The 21,158-nt window shown below is 47.0% G+C and overlaps 1 protein-coding gene and 1 long non-coding RNA gene across 9 annotated transcripts in view; both read left to right on the forward strand.

The window, feature by feature from the left end:
* Positions 1–21,158, forward strand: part of LOC146194200 (uncharacterized) — a 290,048-nt gene that overhangs the window by 193,948 nt on the left and 74,942 nt on the right. The gene's annotated exons all lie outside the window — the stretch shown is intronic.
* Positions 1–21,158, forward strand: part of LOC146194209 (uncharacterized) — a 49,392-nt gene that overhangs the window by 18,968 nt on the left and 9,266 nt on the right. The window contains exon 3 of one of the 7 annotated variants that reach the window (XR_014705822.1): positions 14,242–14,324. The exons of the other annotated variants lie outside the window; for them this stretch is intronic. The gene's annotated coding sequence lies outside the window, so the exon portion shown is untranslated. The remainder of the gene's footprint in view (positions 1–14,241; positions 14,325–21,158) is intronic. 7 annotated transcript variants of the gene reach the window in all.

Here is a 21,158-nt window from a genome sequence, read left to right on the forward strand (position 1 = left end):
AGATGCTGACCAACCAAATCCAGGGCACGCCCCTCAGGTATCGGCATCCAATCGAACACATCACTGCACTGATGGTCTGAAGCACTGACTGGTCCGGCATTCATTCGTTGGGCGTGATCACTTGTTGGCGGGAAAAGCTTGGGAACGGCGAGGAAAGGAGGTACATTTCTATTCTTCAGCAAAGAAACCACAGGCTGGTTCTGGGGGTTTTACTTCTCAGAAACCCGAGTGCACGTGGCGCCGCATAGGGCTCCCAACATGGTCCCTTTTCGACAATTGCAAATCTTTCCTGCATTCCCGGGAAATCACTTAATGGCCGTATGAGTCATGCTCTTCTCTTGTCCTGCACGTCAGCGGACATGTCACTCTGTCGTCTCCTTTGGATAGGAGGCATTCATCACTGGAGGATAGCACTTCTCGACTGGAAGGGTGAACAAAAGAAAGCACTTCCTGCTATTTCCCGCAGGGGGACGTTTCTTTGTGTTTTTCCAGACGTTCTCTTGACAGGGCCAATTTGGCATTTGCAGGTTGTCCACAAAGCAAAACATGCTTACAAAACAGGATTCCTGGAAACAGGCTCACTTAGAGCCAATGGACCATCACCACATATTCACAAAACTTTTCCATGCCCACAGGCGAACAATAGAGCGCGCAAATGCGGATGCTTGGTCGTAACAGCCTCCTCCCCCGCCAGAAGAGACTCGGAGGGCAGCAGCCGCAGCTGCTGCATGAAGAGACGACTTAATGGCCTGCACGTGAACGCTTGAAGCTCGCTGTTGCATGTCGCGTTGTCTTGATTGTTGTAGGCCAAATTGCTTGAGCTATCTGAAACTCAACCACATGTCGAAGCAAGCACTCGGCTCCCGTCTGAAGAGACCAGGTCAAAAGAAAACTGCCATTGTTGTTCGAGAAAAGCCCACTCTCAAGACGTTCAGGACCCACGTATGCCTCGAAAACCAAACGTGCTGCTTTACATAGTCATCTATATTCAAGCGCACGAAAAAAAAAAAAAACCTGATTATCAATTTGGATACATGGTGAGGAACATCTCGGACCGCTTAGAAAGAGCGGCTAAGCGCGTCCGCATTCCCATTTAACTTCCCCTTTTTGTATCTTATTTCAAAATTGTACTGCTGTAAAATCAAGCTCCACCTAAGAAGGCGACTGTTCTTCGATGTCGCAGTTTGCAGCCAAGCCAGGGGACAATGGTCCGTCTCTACGGTGAATTTGGCCCCTCCAAGATAGCACTGCAATTTTTGAATGGCCCATACAATGCAAGCGCATTCCTTCTCTGACGCGCAATAAGCCCTCTCTCTAGAACTCAGTTTTCTGCTCAAGTAGAGCACGGGGTGCTCATTACCGTCGTCATCTCTCTGGCAGAGAACAGCACCTAACCCTCGATCACTGGCATCACACTGGACCGTGAATTCTCGGCCATAGTCTGGAGCTCGCAATACCGGACGGCTAATCAGCACAGCCTTCAGGTTTACGAAGGAGGCTTCCTTTTGTTCGTCCCAGACTACATTTGTCGGTTCTGTCCTGCGGAGAGCGTCGGTCAGAGGGCTAGCCAAAGCTGAATAGTTAGGGATGTAGTGATTGTAGTACCCAGTCAGACCCAGGAATGCTCGAATTTCCGTCTTCGTGCTCGGCCGCGGGTAGTCTGCTACCGCAGAAATCTTAATCTCGCTGGGTTTCCTGAAACCTTGACCTACATTGTGACCCAAGTAGTCCACGGTCGCCCTTGCCAGGCAACATTTCTCGGCCTTTACGGTTAGTCCAGCTTGACGCAAAAGGCTCAGTACAGCTCTTAGATGTACCATATGGTCCGCCCATGAGTCGGAAAAAACCGCAATGTCGTCTAAATAAGGCACCGCGAATGTTTCACACCCCTTTAAAACCCTATCCATGAGTCGGGAAAAACAAAATGGAGCATTTTTGAGCCCGAAACTCATCATTGTTGGCTGGTAGCTGCCCGTCGGAGTGACGAAAGCCGCGTATCTGCTGGCGCGTTCAGTGAGCGGTACTTGCCAGTATCCTCGAGTAAGGTCCAGCGTAGTCACATATGCCGCTCTACTGACCTGTTCTACTCTCTCCTCAATATTCGGAATAGGATACACTTGATCCCTGGTGAGAGAATTTAGCTTTCGGTAGTCTACCACAGGCCTAGGGTCTTTACCTGGAGCTTCTACTAAGATCATAGGCGAAGCATAATCGCTTTCCGAGGGTTTTATTACTCCCAATTCCAGCATGCGAGTTACTTCCCTATCCAGAATTTCTCTTTGCCTTGGAGAAAATCGGTAGCACCTTGATCGCACTGGCACGTCTGAAGTCAGCTCAATATCGTGCTCAGTCAAATCAGTTCTGCCTGGCCTGTCCACGAAGCAGGCCTCAAACTCTGTTATTATCTCGCCCAGATCGGACAGCTGGGATTTCTTTAGTTCTCCTCTCTGCTCCGTCTTTTTGAGAAGCTCCTGAGCGTTGCTTCCTTTTCCGCTGAGGCAAATCAAGTTGTCCCCCATCTCCTCGGGAAGGTTTAACGTTAGATTTACCACGGCTTCCCTCTGCACATAAGGCTTCATAAGATTGCAATGATAAATGCGCACTTCTTTACGCCTACCGGGAATTTTCACTGCGTAGTTAGTGTTAGAAAGCTTTGCAACGACTTCAGCCGGTCCTTCCCACTGTACTTCGAGCTTATTCTGCCTTGAACTTCTCAGCAACATCACCTGGTCCCCGATACAAAACGTCCTTTGACGGGCTGACTTATCATAGTACACCTTGGAACGAGCCTGGGCTGACTTCATGCTGGCCTCAACGAGTTCCTTAGTGTTATGTAAGCGATTCAAGAGGTTCAGAATGAATTCTACTACTGTTGGGTCTTCTCCGCGCCCCTCCCAGGCTTCGCGCACCATTCGCAAAGGTGAGCGCAGTGACCTTCCGTACACCAACTCGGCTGGGCTAAATCCAGTGGATTCGTGCGGCACTGACCGCAAAGCGAAAAGCGCTGCAGGCAGGCAGGTATCCCATTCGCGCTTGTTTTCATAGCACAGTCCCCTCAGGACTCGTTTGAGAACAGAGTGCCATCTTTCTACGCTGTTGCTCTGCGGATGATGGATCGAGCTATGCACTACCTTAATGCCGCATCGCTCGAGAAATGAGGTGGTGAGGACACTCGTGAAAACGCTACCCTGATCACTTTGTACCTCGGAAGGGAATCCAACTCGTGCAAACACTGACAGCAGCGCATCCACTACACTCTCGGACGTCACCTCGCGCAGCGGAACAGCCTCTGGAAACTTTGTGGCTGGGCATAACATAGTGAGGATATAACGGTACCCTGACTCGGTCACAGGAAGTGGCCCAACTATATCTATTACTAACCGGTGAAACGGCTCGGTAATGATTGGTACTAACACCATCGGAGCTTTCCACTTATCTTGCGCCTTTCCAACCCGCTGGCACGTGTCGCATGACCGTACAAAATTTTCCGTGTCCTTAAAACATCCAGGCCAATAGTATTCTTGCAACAGCCTCTGCTTTGTTTTCTTTATTCCAAGGTGACATGACCACGAGCTGCCATGGGAAAGTCGCAGTAAGTCTCCGCGGTACTTTTGGGGAACGACTAATTGGTCCCGCTCTACTCCGCGCTTATCCTTGAATAAGCGATACAGCACTCCCTTTCTCATCTCGAAAGAAATATTGTTTGCTGTCTTAGTGGCGCGGTGGCGCTCCCTTATCTCCTGTATATTGGGATCATTGGCTTGCTCTATAGCTAAGTCCTCTCGGGTTCCACTTAAAAGTCTCGTGAGATTACTAGACACTGGCGGCAAGAGGTTACTCTCAAGAACGTCCTCATTCCGCGTCTCATCAAGCTCACTTTCAAGTTGACTTATCTGAGATGCCTCGCTCTCAAAGTTTTCTGACCTGCTATCTTCCGCATTTACCATTGTTTTAACTGCCGTTTCCTCCGCTGTGGATTTTTCTGGAATGAGCAGTGTAGCTAGTTCTCGCGCCTTTGAACGTGTTAAGGCTTGCACAACTCTGTCTCCGAAAAGGATGCCCCTCTTTCGCAGCAGCATGTCCGATTTGTTGGAGAACAAATACGGATAGCACTTAGGAAGCTTTCCTGAAACGGCAGCCTCGGTTGTTAATTCGCCGAAAGGGCCCTCGATGACCACGTTCGCGATCGGCAAGCACACACTCTGTTCCTCAACTACCTGTCGGATCCATGCACACTGTCCTGTATAGTCGGAAGGCGATACATACGCCGGATGGACAACATCCATCGTTGCGGCCGAATCGCGCAGTACCTTGCAAGGCTTCCCGTTGACTACTAGGTCATGCAGGTAGGGTTCTAAAAGCTGCATATTTTCATCGCAGTCCCTGACATACGAGAAAGCAATCTTTTCTTTCCGGCAGTTGACGGCAATGTGACCCTGCTCATTACACCTAAAGCATGTGAGCGGCTTCCTAGCCTCAAGCTTATTCTTTGTGTTCTGCACGTTGGTCACTTCCCCACTTTTCTCACTGCCGTCCTTTCTAGGGAATTTGCCTGAAGAAACCTTCATTTCTTCGTTTCCAACTCTAGCAAAGTGCCTTTCCTGACGGTTTTTCATACTGAACTTGGGATTGCGGGGCCTATCCACTGCTGGGTTGCTGAATTGTCGGCGCGAAGCATACTCCTCAATAAGTTCGGCAGCTTCAGTTGCCGACTTAATTTCGCCTCGGTCCTGTAACCAATTTCTTTCTTTTTCTGGGAGGCAGTTATAAAACTGCTCCAAAAGAATTTGCTCGACTACAGCGTCCCTATCACTGTAGGAATCTGTGCTCTTTAGCCACTCGCCCAAATTAACTCTTAAATTGTACAGGAATTCAGGGTAACTCTCGTCCCTGGACTTAGTAGCTTTCCGAAAACGTTGTCTGAACGCCTCGGCGCTAAGCCTATACTTTCTCAGAAGGCAAGCTTTGACCTTCTCGTAGTTGTCCGCGTCCTCCTTGCTTAGCCGCGCGACAACCTCCGCTGCCTCGCAGGGCAGAACCGTCAATAATCTCTGAGACCAAGTGTCTCGCTGGAAGGACAGTTTTTCGCAGGTTCGCTCAAAGTTAGCCAGATACAGACCGATATCCCCTGATATCACATATGGCTGCATGTACTTTGACATCTTGAAATCTGCCTCCTTGTTGAGAAGAGGTACCGCTAGCTGGGGACAATTGCCCGACCTCTTGCTCAACTCTAGTTCTAATTTCCGGAGCTCAATTTCTTGGTCCAGCTTTTTTGCTTCTCTTTCACGCTTCTTTTCCTCTTTTTCCCACTCACGTTCGCGCTCCCTTTCCTCTTTTTCCCTCTCAAGTTCACGCTCACGCCTCTTTTCCTCTTTTTCCCGCTCTTTCTGCTCTTTTTCCCGCTCCTTCTGCTGTCTGAGCTGTTCCTTTTTTTGACCGATGAGGTTCCATGCTTCACTGAGCTCCTCATCATCGGCTCCCAAATCTGTGATTGCCTTTATAATCAAAGGTTTTCGTGCCAAACCACTTGTATCAATTCCCAATTCCTCACACAATTGCAACAGTTCCGGTTTCTGCAGCTTTTGTAGGTCCATGATCGCTCCGAGTGTCGGCTACTTCCAAAACAACAGTGCAAACTACCAAACCTAAAGGCGTTTCCACACTCTCTTTACCAGTTCTAAAATCTAACCCTGTTCTAGAACCTGGTCCACATCAGAAGAAAAGCCAAGCACTCACCCACACATGCGATCGATGTTCCGAGCTGCCCTCTTGTTGGCCGATTGTTGCTCCTGCTTGTTGCTTGAGATGCCACCTCCGATCACAAGGTGTTGTGGCTTGTAGCTTCAGATCCACCTCCAATCACCAGATGTTGTGGCTTGTAGATTCAGATCCCACCGCTGGTCACCAGTTGTCGTGACGCTGGGGCTATGGCGACCCGGCCTTCACTTGGTAGCGTGCAGAGACTCCGGGTTGAAGAAGGACTGAATCTTCGAAGTTGGTAAAATATGTACAAGCAGGTTTACTGGCACTTTGAGAAAACGTATTTACAAGAATATTTACATGAAGAAGAAGGGTACATCAGCAAAATGACAAGCGTTAAGAGTTCATAGCGAGAAGCGACTGGATGAGCCGTTTACCCAGGGCCCAGAGCGACATTTCGTGCTCTGCAGCGTCCTTAAAAACCCCCTATGTCCAGCCCCTCTCTGAAGATGCTGACCAACCAAATCCAGGGCACGCCCCTCAGGTATCGGCATCCAATCGAACACATCACTGCACTGATGGTCTGAAGCACTGACTGGTCCGGCATTCATTCGTTGGGCGTGATCACTTGTTGGCGGGAAAAGCTTGGGAACGGCGAGGAAAGGAGGTACATTTCTATTCTTCAGCAAAGAAACCACAGGCTGGTTCTGGGGGTTTTACTTCTCAGAAACCCGAGTGCACGTGGCGCCGCATAGGGCTCCCAACATGGTCCCTTTTCGACAATTGCAAATCTTTCCTGCATTCCCGGGAAATCACTTAATGGCCGTATGAGTCATGCTCTTCTCTTGTCCTGCACGTCAGCGGACATGTCACTCTGTCGTCTCCTTTGGATAGGAGGCATTCATCACTGGAGGATAGCACTTCTCGACTGGAAGGGTGAACAAAAGAAAGCACTTCCTGCTATTTCCCGCAGGGGGACGTTTCTTTGTGTTTTTCCAGACGTTCTCTTGACAGGGCCAATTTGGCATTTGCAGGTTGTCCACAAAGCAAAACATGCTTACAAAACAGGATTCCTGGAAACAGGCTCACTTAGAGCCAATGGACCATCACCACATATTCACAAAACTTTTCCATGCCCACAGGCGAACAATAGAGCGCGCAAATGCGGATGCTTGGTCGTAACAGACATACCTGCCATCGCTAATCCAGCAATTGAAACAACAGAGAGAATTACTCATGACTCTTAGCATATACGATATTATTGGTAAGTTTATTACAATCTCGCTTCTGACATAGTGGCTAGCACACGTGGAAGACGCATACAGAAGGTAGGTGAACAGTTCCTCGTGCGATAGCCACTACATCCAATCCTAGCAGCCAACAAGTTCTTGGTCGTGTAGTCTCGCGCACTTTCGATAAAAAAACGAATACTTCATGCACTCTTGAAAATCCTTTCCATTCGATGTGCTTGGAATTTTCGTTCCACGTTATTAGGGATGTGCACTCTGTTATATAACGTTGGCATGTCAATCAGGAATAGGTCATTTATGATGGAATAAACAAGCGTTAAGCGTTTTCTTTTTTCGCCTCGACTGCATTTTTAAGGTGTCCGCGCAGACTGAGTGCCGGGCCTAGGCCGGATCGAATCTTTATGGCGCGGGCCCGGTTCGAGCCTGCTTTACGTCAGCTCGGGCTTCAAACTATGGGCACGGGCCGCAAAATCAGGCCGTGCAGTGCTCTAACTTCGGCACAGTAATCGGGCGTCTTACCACTGCACCACCGCTGCGGGGCGAATTCAGTGGTGCAGTAGTAAGACTACTGTGCCGGAGGGAAAGGAAAGGCACAGTCACACTTGTTTGTGTGGACACCTGAAGTCCCTCGGGAAAAGTCGAATCGGCGTCAACATCGGGCCCCGCCGGGGTGGTACAATGATAAGATGCCCGGCTGGCTACTGTGTCGGAGTACCCGTCCCAACCGCGGCGGCTGCGTTTCGATGGAGGCGAAGCGAAGATGCGTCCGTGTGCTGTGCGATGTCAGCGCACGTTAAAGATCCCCAGGTAGTCGAAATTACACCGTAGCCCTCCACTACGGCTCCTCTTTCTCTCTTTCCACTTTAACTCCCACCTTCCTCCCTTCCCTTACGGCGCGGGTCAGGTGTCCACAGAAACAAGGGTGACAGATACTGCGCCTTTCCCTACCTGTGAACCAGTTATTATAATCATTCAACATCGGGCTTTTGCGAGAATGTGAGTAGATAGTGCTGAAGCACTGAAAAAGTGTAAAAAAAATACGGCGACACAATGGGCTCTAACGTCATTAGCATAATTACCAGCTGTGCATAGCTTGCCTGGTTCGTTCGGATCGTTCTCGACCAATGATCAGCTAACCGATGAAATCACTCGTGAAACGCGTTCTGAATTAAACAAAATGAAGTCTATATAGAGCCACCGCAAAAGAGCACGCCGACGACAAAAAAAAAAAAAAAAAAAAAAAAAAAAAAAAAAAAAAAAAAAAAAAAGTGATTAACCAGATGAACTGTCATAGCCAAAATAATTATTTACGAGGAAAAACCCGAAACTGCTCAGTATTATCTGCACGTCCAAAAGCTTATTCAGTATTGCAAGTACACAGGCAACTCGTGTCCACTGAGATACAATGAGCAACTCGTGCCGATTTCCCAATCGCTCACAATCATTATTGTTCAACACCTGACCAAGCATTCATTGATTTCATAGGAACTTACTAAGTCGGACTAACCACGAGTCATGAACTGAATGTGAATCCAGACTCGCATAGACTCAGATTTGAACATGAATAAACTCACAATTGAACGTGAGTCCGGACTCACGACTCAGATCACGATTTGAATGTGAGCCTAAATGAGACCGACGACCTATGAAAACAGTACGTGGTTTGGTCCTCTGCTGCCCTAATTAGTTTTTCGGCGCAAGAATTTTTGTTGCGAGGAGTACGCAGCATCTCTCCGGGTATTAAGTGGATCTCAATGGATAACCTTGAGCAAAAACTCGAGCTTTTTTTTTTTTTTTTGCTGCCTATTTCACAATTTCATAACGATAGTATTTTAAGTGTTAATTTAACCTTATTATTACATGTTTTATATTTACAGTCTTACTTACTGCACTCTCTGAATTTGCCGCGTAGCGCGATATGCGCAGATATCTGGCTTGCGCACTGCCGGTTCGCGGTAGCGGTGACGGTGTTCGTATATGTTGAAGTCCATTCGATCGAAAAGCAGCCCCATTGCCGTCGCCGTAACCCTGAATTGAGACATGCCGGTAAAAATTATCCACGACATTTAATTTCAAAGCTGAAGCAACCGTTCTTGTGCATCATTCCGGTCAGTGAAGTTGAAGGCTAGATTGTATTCTGTTGTAAGTGTAGAAGAGAGGCAATGTGAAAAGAGGCATACCTTGATTTGTTTTCCCCTCAAAACCATCTCAAAACAACAGCATCCAAAAATATTTCATTACAAAAGAGTTCGCGGAATGAAAAGGCTATGTGAATGGCTATTTCGCGTGTACTCGTAATGCGAAACTTGAGTCTAAATATTGTCGTCTCTCATACTCGTACAATAGTAACCAGATTATTCTCTCAATATTGCAAACATTCAGCAAGTTCTAAGCGTTCAAAAGATTGTTTACTTGCTTTCAGATTTTTTAAACTATGAAAAGTGGTTTGGTGCATGGCAGGCGCTCCCAATTGGTTTACCGAGGCTCTCGTTGAAGTAAAGACATTTGAAATAAAACCAAAAGATGACTTTTAATAACAAACACAGGCGGTGAAAGATCGTCTTACTCATACCCGTAAGTGTGGTGCCCTTGCCTCTGGGCCTCAGCTTTTGTACCCCGACATTTTATCGCTCTGGCAGAATAATTAAGGCGTATTGATAATCAAAACGTACATGAATTACATAGAGCATCACCTTCCTTGCCCTGATATGTTCGGGAAAGGGGCCGAAGGCTTCACCGTTGGGCGATGAGGTAGGCGGACGACGCTCAACAGCTTTTAGATGTTGCATATTTGCAATGGTTGAGAAAGGGCTTACGAGCAAATAGTTAACAAGGAAACGAAGTCAAAAATTTTAAGCGTTCTCAAACCCGCCAGTTTGCGATTTATCAGTGGTACGGAGGAATTATGTAGCTGGCTAGGGATCCCAACCGCTTGACAACCCTGTCCTTTCTTGCCATAACTGCCCTCTGTACTTCCTCTCGCCCCTTCCGGCCTATCCCCTTTTCTTTCCCGCCGGCCCCATCTAGGATGTTTCAGATTTTAGATCGCAGTTGCCGCGACCGGCAACACTCTTTTTTTTCCTTTTTGATTATTCAATAAACCATTACCACCACCACCAATTGGCCACTAGCGTCTTCATTGGCTCCACCCCCGCCACATGTTACCATGCAGCCACATGAATGCACGCAAAGGAGGAATCTTCGCGCTTTGCAGTCGTGGGCTGTTTTTGTTTAGTAATGATGGAGTAAAAAAAAAAAGGGGGGGGGGGGGGGTCCAATTGGGCGTTGTAGTCCGTTTGGGTTGCCTAGCTCAAGCTAGGCATTCAAATGGGTTCTACCTTAATTAACTCTCTGGTTCCACCATAATAAGCTTACAGTTGTATGGCCGATTCGACCGCTTATTGGACCGATTTGGACTAGCTTCAGTTTTTTAGAACCCAGAAAACCACTTGAAACTACCCATTGGTTCGATTTTGTTTAAGGGTATTAAGGGAGCATTCCCGATTGGAATGCCAAGTGTGGATGATATCCTTGACTGAGATTTGCACTTATACATCTGATATACTAGTTGGGTTCTTGTAAAGAAAGGTGCTAGGAGCTTAATCATAATTAATTTCGCCATGTTTACTTGTTTCCATATGTTTCTCTCGCTTGATTTCTGTAAAAGCTTCTAGTCCTGTTAATCTCAATTCCTTTCTAGAAATGTTGGTTCATGCTCTCTTGTGAATAAAGCTCCAACTGGAAATCCTTTAAGCTCCCTAGTCGCAGTACACGTTTACAACTGATTTCACCACTCTGAGCCCTAATGAGCTTAACCGGAGCCAAGTTACCCAACTAAGTGAGATACTGCACCGGCGGCTGCGTTCCGGTGGAGGCGAAACTGTCCACAAACGACTGCGCGTGAGCGGCCGCCGCGATTAGCCTTTAGTTTCCTGTAAACCAATCATTAAACACACACACACGCGTGCGCACGCGCGCGTCTGCTCTCGTACACACTGCGCTTGGCATTGCGCGTGGCATTGCGGCATTGCGGCATTCTCTCCTTGGAGGACAGTGCAAAGATTTCGCAGTGGCGCGCCACGTGTGAAGGCGAAGCTTGAGCGCCCTCCTAATTCAAACCGTTTACAACCTGGCTAAACCATGCAAGATCATGCTTGCATGGTCTTCTTCTTTCCTTCCGTCTACGCAGTTCAAACCATTTGGTCCTAGTTGGTGTATCATTTGAGGTCTTTTGGTTTTGATGGACGGCCATTTATTTCCAATTGTAAGCACCAATTGAGGTTGAATGGTGTAGCTTAATGGGTGGTGAAAACACAGCTGAATTTCGATCGATTGTTTTAGTTGGAAAATTTCCAATTTGGTCAAACCACTGAGTGTCCAGGCCGAAGGTTTGTGCACATCGCGGCTAACACTGCTGTGGGAAACAAAGGGTCTGACTCTCTTCTCAGAAAGGAGATATGTTCCCCGGCTTCGTCCAGGCGCAAGCGGCCGGCGTCTTCGCTTGCCAGCCATCACCGCCGCCGCTCGGGTGACTCACTGGAACCATTCCCGGGGCATGATTGTCTCATTCGACATCACAGAAGTAAGGAAATATCTGCATTTGCAGGCACCGTCATCGGAAGCCGCCACCACGCCGGCGCCTCTTGTCTTCCCCGGTGCGGTCGAGTCAATATGGACGTGTGGAATGCCTTGACGATTTCTCGGCAAGAAAACTACAGCGCATTTCTAGGGCATCTCGTTTACCGACTGACTTACGACAAGGTATATCTTAAAATGTGGCTAACGCAAGCCTACAATGAACACCGTGGTTCCCGCCAAGGGGCTGCCGGCGATCGGCGGTCATCGGAGGCGCCGCGGCGGCGGCAGCGAAGGCGAGGGTTCCATTCACTGCGGTCAGCCACCTCGCCGGAATGGAAGGTAGCGACCCATTCATGTCTTCCTGCCTGGCGCCAGCAGCGGTGACAAGGAATATCCTTCCCTTTTTGGCGGAAGGCAAAGGCGCGCCGCCGAGTTGTCTTAATGGTGTGCATAGGGGCAGAAGTTCCCCAGAGCTAAAGTCAAGGCAGGTGTGTGACCTTGAATTCCGGAAAGTTCAGTCGGGGAAACGAGCTCCCCAGGCGACTGACTTCTTGTGCTGTTTCGGCTTGGTACTGCCCTTGCCCCAACTGCGGTCCCTGGAAATACTTTCTAGGTTGTCTGCCGCCTCCCCGCTCGGCACAGCCCAGAGTCGGAGCAAGCGCGGTCGGCTCCCCATCGTCGCGTTCCTCCTTGAAATCCTGCGATTTGTCGTCGTCGCCGGTTTATTGTGTGTTTTCTTTTTCTTGCCGTGACGGGAAAGCTTTCAACCATACTTACTATAATTCTTTTAAACTGCGAATGCCCTTTCCAAAGCCAGCCTAACAGAAAAAAAAAAAAAAAAAAAAAAAAAAACCTCTTGTTCGTTCACGTACAAACAGCGCCGACTGCAGCGCGTTGTCTGCTCTGAACGATAAATAGATGCTTTGGGAAATTAAAACCACACTTGACGACGTACGCGAACAGCGAACGACGCGGCGTGAAGCAGAAGGGATGTATATGGCTAAAACGGCCGCGGCGCATTTATGTGGCGGCGAAAACAGGGATACTTGACATCAAAGGCGCGGCAGACAGAGGCGAGGCACTGTCCTCGTCTCTGTCTGCCGCGCCCTTGATGTCAAGTACGTCTGACCAACTCGCCCAAACGTTCACGGTTCTTGAAAACAGGGAGGCTGAACAAGTGGAAGGGGACCGGAAAAGAAACTTGTCGCCATGTAGAAAGGAAACAAGGGAACAAGAAATGGGGGGAGGGGGGTCGAGAGCTGTCGACCTTTAGAAAAAGTGCCGCAAACGTGAACTAAAGGGTACACAGATGAGCATAAGGAGATAAAATAAAAAAAAAAAAAAAAAAAAAAGCTAGAGAGAGGATGGCCTGCTGGTTGAGAAAAGAACTGGGACTAACGCAGAGCTACAATTAAAGCGCGTACAGCGTAAAAAAAGAAAAAGCTGCAGCCAGCTAAGGGAGGGGGGTGGCAAAACTTTTGTTGCGCCAAACTACTTCGCGGTTATGTCTGAAATTGATACTCCTTTTTCTTTTTCTTTTTTCTGCGTGCTGTCGAGACATTTCATTTGTACATCCATCGTTTATTTATTTATTTATTTATTTATTTTTTAATATTAGGTTTTACAGTTTAGCCGTAAGTCGAGTGAACTTTATTCATAGGAATTACGCTTGCAAGGACTGCGCTAGAATGATTTCCCGCTGAAAAAAAAAAAAAATCATTGCCTAAATTTCTCACAATTTTATAAGCTTATAAAACCGACCGGTAACATAAGAGAGTGTGCGGTATTTGAATTCTACTTGATCTTCTTGAATTAACTGTTTCCGCGAATATGGGGGACCTGGAAGCACGTAATCTGCTTGCTCTGTCTCTGTAATCAGTCTTACATCGACTTCTCAGCTTTTTTAGAGTTGGATGGCACCAGGTATTTACTAAGGATAATTCTCATTATATAGCTTCCGAACGATGGCATCAGAAATTAACGAAATTCTTTCTTGAGAAAGGTATGCACCTCTAGTAAGTATAGTGTGGATTTAAAGAATCAGTTGGTGGTGGTAGTGGTTTATTATTAAGAGAGGGAGCGTCGTTGGGCGAGTCGGTCAATCATGATAAATTAAAAAAAAAATGTGTGTGTGGGGGTGGGGGGGGGGGTACTGCGGACAAATATGCAAGGACAAGAAGTTACCCCACAAGCGCAGACTCGCGACTGATCTTATTTGGAAAAAAAAAAAAAAAAAAACTTTATATAACTTCAACCTGTCAAGTCGCACACTAAGCGCAGTGTAAAAATATTGCCTTCATTCTGATACAATATCTGATTGATGGGTCACTTACGCAAACTTATTTTTCTTCTTTATACAGAACGCAGAGGGCACAATGAGGCCAACTTGCACGGGACTGAAAAAAACCGCCGGCACACCGTAGGCAAGTTGGCCTCATTGTGCCTTAAGATTATGTCCGAAGGGAGGAGTAAGGCGGACTGCATCAAGCATATCATGCCATTCGTTTCGTCAGATGCCTGATGGGTGTTGTCTGTGAGGTCCATCTCACCTGTGACAGGGTTTACATCGGACAGACAGGCCTTTGTTTTAATGATCGCCGAAAAGAAAACCAGCTTTGGATGAAATCGGGTACTGGGTCAGATGTACCCCTCCACTATGGCGCATGCCCAGACGCTACACGCGATAACGCATGCCTGCATTTATTGGCAGATATTGTTTTGAAGAGGAGCCGTAACCAGGTGGTACGTGACTTGGCCGAGGCGTTCTGTACAAAGAAGGAAGGTGAAGTTTGCGTAAGTGGCCCATTTGGCACAGTTAAAACTGCTTTCATTGCAGTAAAAAACGGCGTCATACGCCGTTTAGACCTCACCTTGCAGACATGCCGCGTGGAGCATCACTCAGCGGTCACGCAATAACTCCAGAACTGGATCGGGGAAGTGTGTGTGTGTGTGGGGGGGGGGGGGGGGCGCTCTCTAAACAAATTGTGTACATACTGAGGGGCAAACGCCCCCCCCCCCCCCCCACACACACACACATACACTTTCACCCTTTCCTACTATTCGCATTAAAGTCTGAATTTGACGATATGTAGCATGCTGTAAATGAGCCAGTTGTGATCGCAGCCACTTTTGTAGTAGACCTTTTTCATTGCATAAACTAAAGTAACGCTCCCAGAAATCGTGCGGCCCTAATGAAATACCGATGAAATTCCTTAAACGGTGTGATGAGTGATTGTCCTATTACTTGCAAATTTTATTTGAAAAGTGATCATTCTTTACCTAATGACTGGCGCAGCGCTATAGTAGCTCCGGTTTTTAAAGGCTACGGTAATCGACTTCTTGTAAAGAACTTTAGACCGGTTTCACTCACTTCCGTATGTTGCAAGGTTTTTGAACGCATCCTTCATTTTTTGTAAATGAACGACCTTTTGTGTCCGTTCCAGCATGGTTTTCGGACTGGCCTTTCGATGCAGTTGATTGAAGCAGTGAACGATTTTTGCAAGGTTATAGACGAACGTCAGCAGGTAGATGTGGTCTGTGTGGATTTCGCGAAGGCTTTCGATAAAGTTCCGCATCATAAACTTCTTTTTAAACTGCGCAGATAAGGAATCAGTGAAAATATAGTACTATGGATTCAGGCGTATCTAGGTAACCACTGTCAAGTTGTCAAGGTAGAAAGCACACTATTAGATAAGCGTGAAGTTCTGTCGGGGGTGCCACAGGGCTCCGTTTTAGGTCCGCTTTTGTTTTTGTTATATATAAATGATATTTCTCCTATCATTCAATCACCTGTCAAAATGAAACTTTTTGCTGATGACTGTTTAATTTACTCTCCTGTGGCTTCCCCGGAAGATCAGATGAATTTAAATAGGTGCCTTCAGTCAAACTCGTGCTGCCTGAAATGGGGCATAAATAAATTACCAAAAGTCTACTCAAATGCATGTAACAAGGAAGCAGAATGTTATGCCGTTTCAATATAATATCGGTGAAAATTCTTTAGATGAGGTAAAGCGTTTTAGATACTTGGGAGTGACACTAACACATAATCTGTGTTGGCGCACCCATATTGAAAATATCTATTTAAAAGCCTATCAGAAGCTTTGTTTCCAGCGGAGGAAGTTGCCGAATGCGACTAGAGAAATTAAATTGATTACGTACAAGACATTCGTGCGGCCAATCATAGAGTGCGCAAGTGCAGTGTGACGTCCACTTCAAAAGGGTTTAAAATGAAAACTGGAAAGATTGCAAAGGATTTCAGCACGTTTTATATGTTCTGAATACCGGCGCACTGACTCAGTCACAGAAATGTTAAACCAGTGTCAGTTAGAATCACTAGAAATGAGAAGAACAAAGCAGAAATTGAAACTTTTTTTTTTTCTGATAATGAATGATAAAGTAAAAGTTAATAAACAACACTATGTTACACGTCCTCTGAGGCGTTGCCCACGAAAAAAATAACAGTAAGGTATAGCATCCTATTATTACACGTAGTGATGTATATCGCTACTCCTTTTTTCCCTATGCAGTAGAAATCTGGAACTGCCAAGCGAAGTTCTATACCAAACAGAAGTAGAAAAATTTGAGATAGGTGTTAAGTCGTTCTTGGAGCATTACAGTGCAAATTTGTAATTCTGTTCTATAGAGTGTATTTTAGCGAAGAGAATTGTATGTGTTTCCCTCCCTGTAATGACCCTCATATAGAGGGTTAACCGTATGAATAAAAAAAAAAAATAAAAAGTCTCTGACTGACCATAGTTCATGAGCACGATCAGTGCGATTGAAATACGCCTTACTCGAACTTTCTTAACCTAAGTGTACATCGTTCGCGTGGAACTGCTTTTTTAGACTTATTCTTTGTTCTATATTTCATATCCATTAAAAAGGCATTTTAAACGTGTAATTTCCATGCCCAAATTTCATTCAGTGGTCATTAGTGTAGTTGAATATATTGTGCGAGATTTTACCCTCTGCTTAGTAAATTGGACAGCGCATATATTTGTAGAATAATCTATTTTATATTACTAAGTTTGGTTTTATAATTTCCTTGTTCCTTTAATGTAACCTTCATAGCAGAAAGGGCGTAAATAACAACCAGAACGAACAACAATAACAGTAGCATCCGCTTTTATATATTTTTTATTATGTTGTATGCATATTTTGTTTTAAGCACATTTTAGATATGCCTGCTCGAAAGGGAATGGGTCTAGTAATACGGTGGGATTTTCTTGAAGAGAAATCATATGTCAAGTGTGATGATCATCTAGAGGACCTGCCATCGGCCACAATATACTGAATACGCCGGTTCTCGTCCGCTCTCTCTCTAGAGGACCAGGCAAAACAGACAAATTATCAACGAAAGAAAAGACGAACGGGGTGCCCTTTCTCACTCGTTGGTCCTAATTGTTTTTCGCTGGTGGGGGAGATGTGTTCTTACAACTCGTACAGTACAGCGTACTCTTAAATAGTGATGACCACTGGCGAACCACTGTAAACTGCAACCCGGTGGGTTTGCGGGAACTTCATATTTTTAACTTTCATTTTTAGTGGTGGTGGTGGTGGTGGTGGTAGTGGTTTATTGAATGATCAAAAAGGATGGAAGTGTGCTGCCGGCCGCGGCAACTGCTATCTAAAATCTGAAGCACCCGAGCTGTGCCCGGAAGGAAAGAAAAGGGGACATTGACAGTACAGCGAGGGGAAGTACAGAGGGGAGCAATATAAAAAAAGGACAGGGGGAGCTTTGTACATTATTTACAAAATACGAAAACAAGGACAGCGAGGTGTTTTTTTTTTTTTTTTTTGTCTCTTGGGAGCTCGCACGTATTCTTTAAACTGCTGCAAAGGTGCAAAAGAAGGGTTCAAGCTTGCTACTTCTGACGGCTGCCCTTCTTCGTCTGCCTATACTGCAGGAAAGTCGTCGGTCTCTTTTCCAGTCAAATCAGGACAAAGCCTCTCCTTTTGCCGAAAAACGAAAGGTCTGGGAATAAAAGCTGAGACCTAGAGGTAGGATACGACAGTTATGGGTGCAATTAATGTGAGGCGATCTTTCGAAGTACGCGTTTGTGTTCCGTGCGTAAAAGTAATTATTTAGTTTTATTAGGGATTTCAATATGCGTTTACTTCAACAAGAGCCTTGGAAAACCAGTAGCATCTGCCACGCACCAATTACCTGTTCTTTCGACTGTCGACTTGAAGAAAGAAAAAGTGTTGGCACCGCATGTCAGCACTCAGAAATCTTGGACAACCTTCATAGCACGCACTGCGGAGTCCGCAACTTTAACTACTCCAAAGAATTCTTGCAAAATCGCCAAGTACATATCAGAGTGGGCGATACGAGATCAAACCCAATCCTCATGTGCACGAGAGGCACGCCACAAAGAGCGGTACTCTACCCTTTTGCGTGTAGTGTTTTCAGAAGTAAAACTGGTGACATGACGCACCGCGCTGTGCAGGTAATCTACTTCTGCACCGGTAGGCTTTGAAGTTCTCGCCCTTCAAATGGCTTGCACCGCCCTCATGCATGTCGTTGCAGGCCATTCCAGCAGTCTTATCACCGTAAAGAGGTCACGAAGCGATTCGAGCACAGATGGAAAGGGAAATAAAGAGAGTGAGAAAGAAAGCAGCTGGTAGCCTGCTTCGCTCTTCCTCTTCTTGGGTTAACAATTAGCGAAGGAATGTGAAAACCACTGACAAAAGTAAAAAATTGCAGCCTGCTTTGTTTTCGTGCAGCCCTTATACAATCGAGCACGGAAAGTGGGGTCTCAGCTGGTCCTAGTGCTGGTAAGGTTCTAGTGCTAAAATGCTGGTAAGGGGGTCTCTACCCCCCGAGGCCTCCCTGACTTTAAGCACTGACCAGAGTAGGTTCACTGCAAATTTTCAGAGTATAACATTCGTTTCCCGTTCGCTTCCCGCCTACTGGCTGATGGAGTCACTTGACAATTCATATATCTTCGAAGCGCGCGCACGGCATACGCGTCTGCGTGTCTTGTGCGGTAGGTTCCTTTTTTTTTTTTTTTTTTTTTTTTTTTTTTTTTTTCGATTGTCCACCGAAGCCACGCGGGAAATTCTCCGCGTGGACACTTCGGCGTGTCCGACCCCCGTTGAAATGGAAGACGCCTTTGGATTGGGCCGACAAGCGGTAGCAAATATTTCCCGTCTTGACGCTATAAATAGTTCTCTTCTGCCCGCAAACGCCTTGTTTTAAGTCAACGGCGGACATAAAGGCCCCGCACGAACGTTCGCTTGAGTCTGTCTGCGCATGCGTGACGCGCCGATTAGATAGATATATGTCCCATGTCAGATATTTCCGCGGCGCTTGCTGCGCGCTCGCGCTGGCGCAGAGGTGGCTCGCCGGTCATTAGTTGACGTGCACCAATCAGAGGATGCCTTTCGCGCTGTCTCTGTGATCTAACTCTGTCTTTTTTTTTTTTTTTTTTTTTTTTTTTTTACATTGGTGCTGCGCTGCGTAGAGTTATGCATACAGTCAGTCGATCGACAACGAAAGGTTCATCGCCGGAGTGTAGCGACGGCACTCGCTGTGGCTGAAGGGCTTCAGCTGTGGCTCGCCAGCCACAAACAGCATAAAAATAAATAAGTTAGAGAAGCTATGTGCGGAGAGGTGGCGTCTGAGGTGCTGCCTCTATTGCTTCCTGGAGCACCGCGCGCAGGTCAGCGCATTGTTTACGGCAAGCATTGAATAAGTGAAACGTGCTTAAAAATCCTCGTGTTGCTATCACACAAACAGCATCGAGGCGATGGAAGTCGCTCCGGGACAAACTTAAAGTAGCAGTCGAACTGTTTCGGTCATTTTCAGCCTACGAAGTCTTGCAACAACACAGGAGCGAGTACGCCAGCTAGCCACTGTAGCCAGAGACGCTCCATGGAGATGCGTACTTTTTCCAGTGTTGTCAGGGCGCGGCACTCGGCGCGTAGGCGCCTCGCTTGTGCTAAAGCCCCTCGTGCGCCCCGTGGAGGCCACGCTTAACAGTGATGACAAGGAAGCAGAACTGATCCAGCTAAGATACGCCCGTGCAACACCATGCCTACGCTTGCGCTTCCTGGACGGATATCGGAAATAACTGTTTTTCGTCGGCATCAAGGAAGAGCGCCCAGAAGAGAATCCACGCTCACTCTTTGCGGGAAGGAGACCGTCCGCGCCAGTGGCGCAGCGAGAAATTTTGTTCGAAGGGGGCTGACGTGCTGTGCGTCCTCTGTTTATAATTTGTCGAGGTATCAAATACATAAATAATAACGGCGATGTCATTGCATATTAGATGCTGCAAACGAATTCTTGAGCCCCAAACAATATTTTGAAAATCGCGGAATGAATTAATAGTCGCGTAGCACTTTGTGTAGGTGTCCATCGAAAAGTGATATAGATTGGCGCCTTATCCCCCAAAATCTGCTTAAACGAGCGAAAAAAAAAAAGATTTTAAAATGGCTGGGATAATTAACCAGAGCAAACATAGTTTACAGAATGGAAGCTCGATTAAGCATAACCTGACACGGTTTGCTGCGGTTTATCACATTCATGGCTGTCTGCGAACCTCAATCAAGGATACCACAGAGCATTTTGAAGGGGGAGGTCCTAGGAGGCGAGCCCAATTGGCAGCGGTGGCCGGAAAGGGTAGATGGAGGCTGCGGTCATTCTGTCAGGCAACGTATATTTCTGGAGATATCCGGTACGAATAAAGTTTGGCAGGTGTGTGAGGAAGCAGCAGCAGATGTGAGAAATAAAAGATTGCGAGCGCCGCTAGTGTTCCTGTAGGAACACTAGGCGCCGCTGGCTCCATGCGCCACACTGAGGCAAATCCCGGCGTCAGATGACCTTCACGAGTGGCAGAATTAGAGCTAAAGCTCTGAAAATTCGCGCAATGGATTTGCGTTGTTACAGGCGCTATCACGATGCTCTTAACATGAAGCTTGGGAGGTTCAGTTCAAACCGTGTACATCTTGCTAAACCATGCTTAACAGAGATTTCGCTCGTGTACGAACCCATACATTCCCGCCCATTTTTTCAAAGTTTCGGGGAATCGAAAGCGGCTACATGGCACCCACCCGTCTACTAGACGTTTCTGTACATCTCGCAGCCATCTAGCTTACTATAATGCGCACACAGTTACAAGACGACTTGTGGAGATATAGAAGGATTGTATGCGCTGTTACGTTTCTCCACCGAGAAGTGGGACAGCTGACGCGGCCACCGCATAGCAACAGGCAGAACTGCCAGCGGATCGGCCATTTCGACGCCGTTCATCGGCCGCGCAACGCTTCCTCCCGCCGACAAGTCTCAGCGTGTTCCTGCCACGCGCCAAATGTGTGTGCGTGCGTGTGTGTGCACAAGCTGGCCAAGCCTGGAGATCGAAGGAAAGTGCGTCGCCCTCTCCTGTCTGCAGGAGGTGGAGGAGATGAGGTCGGAACACCTGCGATTGAGTCATTCGTCGTGAACCAACATGTTTGGCTCTCCCTTTCCTGTGAGGGTTTACCCTTTCCCTGTGAACGGGAAAACCTATAAAAAGCAGCGGCCGACTCCGCTGAGATAGAGACTACTTTGACGCGCCGTTGGCACGACGCTAGACACCAGCTGTGTGAGAGTGTCTGTAATCTCTCCGGGTCAGCTTCACTGCCCGT

The sequence above is a fragment of the Amblyomma maculatum genome, chromosome 3, assembly GCF_055883805.1.
Source record: "Amblyomma maculatum isolate TAMU_Amacu chromosome 3, ASM5588380v1, whole genome shotgun sequence".
Classification (NCBI taxonomy): domain Eukaryota; kingdom Metazoa; phylum Arthropoda; class Arachnida; order Ixodida; family Ixodidae; genus Amblyomma; species Amblyomma maculatum.